We start from the raw sequence: 452 nt of genomic DNA, 5'->3' as shown, positions 1-452 counted from the left end.
GCACCTGAGGAAACAGTTCTTACTCTTCCTTGGGTTTGGGGTGGGTTTTTTGGCTTTTTTTTTTTTTTTTTTGTCCTCGCGGTTGTTTGTTTATTTGTTTATTTGCTCCATTTGCACCTGAGAAGCTCCAGTGGCTTAAGCCGGTGAGAATTTGTGCCATTCGCTGCTCCGCAGCTCGGAGTCACTTTGATTGCTCATTAATTATTATGCAACCGAGAAAGGGGGGAACAGCGGGAAAAGGGGGGGGGATCGGGGGGGGCGAAAACGTTGGAGAAGAGGGTGGAGGTGAAGGGAAGGAGCGCGGAGAAAAGGAGGGTGGGCAGAGGGAGGAAAACAATTTTAAAAGCGACAAGTTGCTAAAGAAATTCCGCACAAACCTTGGTGGAGAAGCAGTATGTGACCCAGGAGGGATGAAGCTGAAAGTGCTTGATCAGATCAGATTGTGCTCTCTC

The sequence above is a fragment of the Acanthisitta chloris genome, unplaced genomic scaffold (genome assembly GCF_000695815.1).
Source record: "Acanthisitta chloris isolate BGI_N310 unplaced genomic scaffold, ASM69581v1 scaffold29415, whole genome shotgun sequence".
Lineage (NCBI taxonomy): Eukaryota > Metazoa > Chordata > Aves > Passeriformes > Acanthisittidae > Acanthisitta > Acanthisitta chloris.
Note: the sequence above shows the minus strand (reverse complement) of the source record.